The sequence below is a fragment of the Peromyscus eremicus genome, chromosome 8b, assembly GCF_949786415.1.
Source record: "Peromyscus eremicus chromosome 8b, PerEre_H2_v1, whole genome shotgun sequence".
Taxonomy (NCBI): Eukaryota; Metazoa; Chordata; class Mammalia; order Rodentia; family Cricetidae; genus Peromyscus; species Peromyscus eremicus.
In genome coordinates, this window is record NC_081424.1 from 14203303 (window position 1) to 14211019 (window position 7717).

The window sequence follows — 7717 nt, forward strand, 5'->3', positions numbered from 1 at the left end:
CCCGAGGACTGAGATCAACCTGGTAGACTCAGTCCAGGCAAGTCCAGTCCCCTCCTCCCAGGCTGAGCCAAGTGACCCTGCATAGGCCCCAAGTTTCAAACAGCCAACTCATGCAATGAGCACAGGACCCGGTCCCACTGCCTGCATGCCTCCGAAACAGATCAAGCTAATCAACTGTCTCAACCATTCAGAGGGCCTGATCCAGTTGTGGACCCCTCAGCCATTGGTTCATAGTTCATGTGTTTCCATTCGTTTGGCTATTTGTCCCTGTGCTTTATCCAACCTTTGTCTCAACAATTGTCGCTCATATAAACCCTCCTCTTGCTTGCTAATTGGACTCCCAGAGCTCCACCCGGGGCCTAGCCATGGATCTCTGCATCCAGATCCCTCAGTCGTTGGATGGAGTTTCTAGCCCGACAATTAGGGTGTTTGGCCATCCCATCACCAGAGTAGGTCAGTTCGGGCTGTCTCTCGACCATTGCCAGCAGTCTGTTGTGGGGGTATCTTTGTGGATTTCTGTGGGCCTCTCTAGCACTTTGCTTCTTCCTGTTCTCATGTGGTCTTCATTTACCATGGTCTCCTATTCCTTGTTCTCCCTCTCTGTTGTTGATCCAGCTGGGATCTCCCGCTCCCCCAAGCTCTCTTTCCCTCGACCCTCGCCCTTCATTACCCCCACTTATGTCCAGGCTGTTCATGTAGATCTCTTCCATTGGCAATCCCTGTGTCTTTCTTTGGGTCCTGTTTTCCAGGTAGCCTCCCTGGTGATGTTCATATCAGGATTGTTTGTAATAGCCAGAACATGGAAACAACCTAGATGCCCATCAACTGAAGAATGGATAAACAAAATGTGGTACATATACACAATGGAATACTACTCAGCAGGGAAAAAACAATGACATCATGAGGTTTGCAGGCAAATGGATGGATCTAGAAAAAAAAAATCCTGAGTGAGGTAACCCAGACTCAGAAAGACTAACATGGTATGTACTCACTCATAGGAGGATACTAGATGTGGAACAAGGATGACTGGACTGCTACTCGATAGGAACTCTTAAAGACAGCTGCCAGTGAGCAAGTTGGAAGACTATTTGTTATAATGGGAGCACACTGGCAGCCCTAGAAAACTAAAAGGGAAACATGTACCTCACTATCTCCGAGTTGACACACTGACAGATTTCAGGACGGTGGGTTTGTAGATATTTTCTACTCTGAACCAGAGTCATCAGAACCTACAGCTTTGCCCAAGGTAGATATGCTTAGCAGAGCTGGTCACCCATATTTAAAAACATTTATTTTTATAAGTTGCTTTTGGCTGACTCAAGTATCTTGGAAATAGTTCTAGTAACAGACCCCAGGCTATGTGGAACTTTAGATTTATAATAGTTGTTTGGCTTTTGACAACAAGATGCATGCTGGCTATACCTAGAGGGTGTTCTGTAACAAATGCTTGCTTTCTTATCTTTAGAGGAAAGACCACAAAGGGAAGGACTGAGTGAAAAAGGTTCGCACACACCACAGTTTCTTTGAATCTTCATGTCAATGTAGTCTCCCTATTCAGAGCTGAATTTCACTATTGATTTCTCTTTTTCTTCCTCCTGCTTCCTTTCTCCTTCACACCCCCTTCCTTGTCCTTCTGCTTCATAAGGGTGGGAAAGTACTCAAAGTGCTTCAGGAGAATCCTGTCCGACTGCTGAAGTAAGATTTTCCTTCACAGAAGCGCACTGAGGTGAGCACCTCTCCTGTTTGTTTTATTACATAGCACACTGTGTTGAAACACAGCATTTGGGGTTTATTCCCTCATAAATATGTAATTTGAGGACTCTCGCCAGGAGCTGCTTATCTGCTTGTTAAATTTAAACACATGAAAGGGGAGACCTAGAATCACCTAAAGGCAGCTTTCCATGTCTATCAGCTGGCACGAGCTTCAGCCCTGGTAGTTACCAGGCTGTGAAAACTCACAGGAAGTCAGCTGTGCTTTGTTTTCAGAGGCTGGAGGGCGATCTCCAGCAATCCCGTGTTTCTGTTGGTCCAGTTACAGAGAAGCTGCTATAACCAACAGTGTTGAGAGAGACAGTGCATCTTTTGGAGAAAATTATGGAATAGTGATGGGTTATTGGAGAGAGGCCTTTGATGGGAAAGACTTGTCCTCAGCATTTTTTTTTTCTATTATGATCTCATTCACCCCAGGACAAAGGTCATGGAGCAATCTGAGCATGTACTGACACATAAAACTGTGAGCCAAAAATAAAGATTGCCTCCTATAAATTGTTCTTTCAAGTATTTTTATAGTGTCAAGAATATGAATAATGCAATCAAGCTCATTTTCTTTCCTTTTTTTATTAAGAAAATGTTTTCATTCATTTTACACATCAATCAAAGATCCCCCTCTTCCCTCCTCCCAGTGTTCCCAGCCTCCCCCTCCCAACCCACCCCCTACTTCTCCCAACAAGAAGGCAAGACCTTCCATGGGGACGCACATCCAGTAGAGGCAAGTCGAAGCCTTCCCCCTGCCTCAAGGCTACAGGAGGTATCCCATCATAGGTAGTGGGCTCCAAAAAGCTTGCTCATGCACGAGGGATGGATTCTGATTCTACCGCCAGGGGGCTCCTCAAGCTACACAATTGTCTTGCCATGCAGAGGGCCTAGTCCAGTCCCATGCAGGCTCCATAGCCATTGATCCATCTTTCATGAGTTTCCACTAGTTTGGTTCAGTTGTCTCTGCAGGTTTCCCCATCATGATCCTGATGCACTTGCTCACAGAATCCCTCTTCTCTCTCTTCGCCTGTACTCCAAGAGGTTTACCTGGTGTTTGGCTGTGGATCTCTGCATCTGCTTCCATCAGTCATTGGAGAAAAGCTCTATGATGAGAGTTAGGGTATTCACTGATCTAATCACTGGGGTAAGCCAGTTCAGTATAGGCACCCTCTCCATTATTTCTAGTAGTCCAAGGGTCATCCTTGGGGATTCCTGGCAATTTCCCTAGGGATTATCTCTATCCCCATGATATCTCCTTCTATCATGGTATCTCTTTCATTGATTTCCCACTCCATCCCTGTTCCAGATCAACCATCCCATTCCCTTATGTTTTCATCCCCTATCACCTACCCCTCATTTCCTACCCCTTACCCATAGTTTACTCATGGAGATCTAATCTATTTCCCCTTCCCAGGGTGATCCATGTATCCTTCTTTGGGTCTTCTTTGTTAATTAGCTTCTCTGGAGTTGTGAGTTATTGTCTGGTTATCCTTTACTTTACATCTAGTATCTACTTATGAGTGTGTACATATCATGTTTGTCCTTCTGAGTCTGGGTTACCTCACTCAGGATGATATTTTCTAGTTCCATCCATTTGCCTGCAAATTTCATGATGTCATTGTTTTTCTCTCCTGAGTAGTGCTCCATTGTGTATATGTACCACATTTCCTTAATCTATTCTTCAGTTGAGGGGCATCTAGGTTGTTTACAGGTTCTGGCTATTATGAATAATGGTGCTATGAACATAGTTGAGTATGTGTCCCTGTGGTATGATTGAGCATTCCTTGGGTATATGCCTGAGTGGAATAGCTGGGTCTTAAGGAAGATTGATTCCCAATTTTCTGAGAAACTGCCACAATGATTTCCAAAGTGGTTGTACAAATTTGCACTTCCACCAACAGTGGAGGAGTGCTCCCTTTGCTCTACATCCTCTCCAACATAATCTGTCTGCAGTGCTTTTGATCTTAGCCGTTCTGACAGGTGTAAGATGATATCTCAGAGTCAATTTGATTTGCATCTCCCTGATGACTATGAATGCTGAGCAATTCCTGGGGTTGGGGATTTAGCTCAGTGGTAGAGTGCTTGCATAGCAAGCACAAGGCCCTGGGTTCGGTCCTCAGCTCCAGAAAAAAAAAAAAAAAAAAAAAAAAAGAATGCTGAGCAATTCCTTAAATGTCTTTTGGCCATTTGGTATTCTTCCTTTGAATATTCTCTGTTTAGCTCTATGGCCCATGTTTTAATTGGATTGTTCATTATTTTGATGTCTAGTTTCTTGTGTTCTTTATATATTTTGGCGATCAGCCCTCTGTCTGATATGGGGTTGGTGAAAACCTTTTCCCATTCTGTAGACTGTTATTTTGTCTTATTTCCTGTGTCCTTTGCCTTACAGAAGCTTCTCAGTTTCAGGAGGTCCCATTTATTAGTTGTTGTTCTCAGTGTCTATGCTATTGGTGTTATATTTAGGAAGTGGTCTCCTGTGCCAATGTGTCCAAGACTACTTCCTACTTTCTCTTCTATCAGGTTAAGTGTAACTGGTTTTATATTGAGGTCTTTGATCCACTTTGTCTTGACTTTTGTGCATGGAGATAGATATGGACCTATTTGCAATCTTCTACACATTGACGTCCAGTTGTGCCAGCACCATTTGATGAAGATGTTTTCTTTTTTCCATTGTACAGTTTTGACTCCTTCGTCGAAAATCAGGTGTTCATATGTGTGTGGGTTAATGTCAGGGTCTTCAATTTGATTCCATTGGTCTACATGTTGGGTTTTATGCCAATACCAAGCTGTTTTTACTACTATAGCTCTATAGTAGAGCTTGATGTCAGGGATGGTGATGCCTCCAGAGGTGGCTTTGTTGTACAGGATTCTTTTTAGCTATCCTGTTTTTTTTTTTATTTTTCCAAACTAAGTTGAGTATTGTTCTTTCCAGGTCTGTGAAGAGTTGTGTTGGGATTCTGATGGGAATTGCATTGAATCTGTAGACTGCTTTTGGTAAGATTGGCATTTTTACTACTAATCCTACACATTAATAGTGGGAAACTTCAACACCCTACTCTCAACACTGGACAGATCTGCCAGATAGAAACTTAACAGAGAAATAAGGAACCTAACAGATATTATGACTCAAATGGACTCAATTGATATCTACAGAACATTCCATCATAACAAAAAAGAATATACTTTCTTCTCAGCACCCCATAGAACCTTTTCTAAAATCGACCACATACTCAGTCACAAAGCAAATCTCAACAGATACAAAAAAAAATTGGAATAACCCCGTGTATTCTATCAGACCACTATGGCTTAAAGTTAGAGTTCAACAGCAACAAAAATTACAGAAAGCCTAAAATCTCATGGAAACTGAATAATGTTCAACTGAATCACCAATGGGTCATGGAAGAAATAAAGAAAGAAACTAAAGACTTCCTAGAATTCAATGAAAATGAATGTACTAAATACCCAAACTTGTGGGACACTATGAAAGCAGTGCTAAGAGGAAAATTCATAGCACTAAATGCTCATATAAAGAAGTTGGAGAAATCTCACACTAGTGACTTAACAGAACACCCAAAAGCTCTCGAACAAAAAGAAGCAAACTCATCCCAGAAAAATAGACGCCAGGAAATAATCAAATTGAGATCTGAAATCAATAAAATAGAAACAAAGAGAACAATACAAAGAATCAATGAAACAAAGAGTTTCTCTTTGAGGCAGCGCATGGTGGACAACTATAAAAACCTGGTGTGGCTTCAGGAGGGATATAGAACCAGGGAAACAGCAGGGCGCAAGCACAAAGTGAGGGAGGTTGTCGATTTCTTGAAAAACTTTTCCCATTTTCCCATTGTTTATGGGAGTGGAACATTCCAGATGTATTTGTAGGTTCCGGTTCTAGACAAGAGGCCTGGGGACCTGAGAGGATACACCCACAAAATCCAAGGCCAGAGAGATGTCAGCAGAAAGAAAGAATAGATAAATCAAAACGGGAAGACCAGAACAAACACCCAAGCCCTCCCTAGTCAAACTATGACTGGAAACAAATGCTCCAAAATGTCTAAACTTATTTTTTAAATCAACAAGCAGCTCATAAATCTATTCCAGATAAAATTATTTTTATGAAATACATTTAAAATATTTTTAAATTAACTGACATTTAATATTTGAAGAGAAAAATAAAAATACGACTATTTTTTAAATTAGACCTGGGTTTTCTTAATAAAAACAAATAATTCCCAATAAAAAGAAATGCATCATTTTAATTTCATTCATCATAAAGAACCCAGATTCACATTTTCCCCAGGATCTTAATTTTTAGCTTTTCTCTAAAGAGAACTAAATAATGTTATTTTTTCAAATACCATCAGTTCTTCATTCAATAATTTACAATTCAAAGGAAATTAAATTTTATACTTTTTTTTAGGAAAGAAATGATCTCTGGAGGCATTTTAAAAAAAACATTGACAGATCCCCCTTAATTTAAAAAAGAAAATCAAAATATTCTGTCATTTAATATATTTAATGCCTATTTATGAGAAATTACTGAACAATAACAACTTGAAGGGCTTCCCACAAAATAAGTGGCCAAACCCAAACTCTTGAGAATTATTAGGGCTATTTTTTTAAAATTATACTTGTCAGTGACAGACTGAAGGAAACTAAGGGACTGTGCCATCTAGTGCAACACAATGACCTGACTGAATTTTTAAACCAGAGAAAGACAAGGATGAAAAACCAGCAAACTATGAACAAAGCTTGGAATTAAAATTAAATAGACATATTAAATACAAAGTGTAAACTTTCTAGAAATGTGAAATAGAAAAATGAGAACTTATTCTATTAGTAAATGATATTAAATGATGAACCTTGTCATGATAACTAGTAGAAACTTGGTTAGGCCTGTAATTTTGTCTGCTGTTGCAAAATTTGATGGTTCCCTAGGTAAGCACCCCTACTCCTTGCCCACAGACTGCCAATACTTTCTCAGAGTCCTCCTAGCATACCCCCAACAGCATCCCATGTCCTTGTCACCACATCCTGGCCCACAAATGAGATGGAAGCCCTCTGCTACCAGATACCATGCCTATATCCAGAACTCTAGGTGAGTCCCTCACCACCTGCAGACCTCCACCATTCCTTCAGAGCCAGCCCAGCATTCCCCAACAGCTCCCCTCCTTATCAAAATTGTGCCCATAACTACAGCAGAAGCCCTCTCCTTTATTAGAGGCCATATCTGCACCCAGAATCCCAGAGGCCACACTGGCACACATAACCCCAGGTAGAAAACTCCTACCCCACCAGAGGTCACACCAGTTGCCAGAAGAACAACAGAGGTACCCTGCTGGATGAAAGGGCAAGCCGGCCATGAGAATTGCAGGCGACTCCAGCCAGAATATCAGAGAGGAAACAGAAACCAAGAAAACAAACCACTCTTCCAACAAAGGCAAACTCAGAAATCTTCACTAGACCTATCTATAGTTACCCAAATCCAGATGCCTAGATGCCAGCATAAGAACAAAATCAACAATAGCCAGGGCAATATATCTCTGACAGAAATATTCCAACACAGCTGAAGCACAAGAAAATGACCTTCAAACTAAATCTATGAAGATGGTGGAGATCCTTAAAGAGGAAATGAATGGATTCCTTAAAGAAATCTAGAAGAAGACAAACAAAAAAATAAATGAGAGGAAATGAATAAATCCCTTAAAGAAGCCAAGAAAAAACAAAGAGTTGAAGGAAATTAATAAAACAGTTCAAGGCCTGAAAATGGAAATAGAAGCAATAAAGGAAACACAAACTGAGTGAATCCTGGAGAAGAAAAATCTAGTTAAACAAACAGGAACTACAGATGCAAGAATCATCAACAGAACATAAGATGTGGAAGAGAGAATCTCAGGTAGAGAAGATATGATAGGAGAAATAGATATACCAGTCAGAGAAAATGTTAAATCTAAAAAAATTC